The sequence below is a fragment of the Xyrauchen texanus genome, chromosome 27 (assembly GCF_025860055.1).
Source record: "Xyrauchen texanus isolate HMW12.3.18 chromosome 27, RBS_HiC_50CHRs, whole genome shotgun sequence".
Classification (NCBI taxonomy): Eukaryota; Metazoa; Chordata; class Actinopteri; order Cypriniformes; family Catostomidae; genus Xyrauchen; species Xyrauchen texanus.
In genome coordinates this window covers 24,424,592-24,424,828 of record NC_068302.1, presented here as the reverse complement: position 1 = coordinate 24,424,828, position 237 = coordinate 24,424,592, and positions in this window count along the sequence as shown.

The following is a 237-nucleotide window of genomic DNA, read 5'->3' as shown; positions in this document are numbered from 1 at the left end:
TGTTTGCTTTATAAAGTAGCTAAGTATTCAAATATGGTACACACAGAGAGAGGAAATGCAACATATGTGAGATTGAGAACACTGTTATCATGTAATTCACTGAAAGTTGATAACAGTAATAAGGCGGTAACAAACTAGAAGTCCCGCTCTCTGTATAACTGAAGGGAGTGGCTAAAAAAACTTGCCTTACTACATGCCATCACACTCCGGCTCTCTTTCTTTTTCTCTCTCCCATCC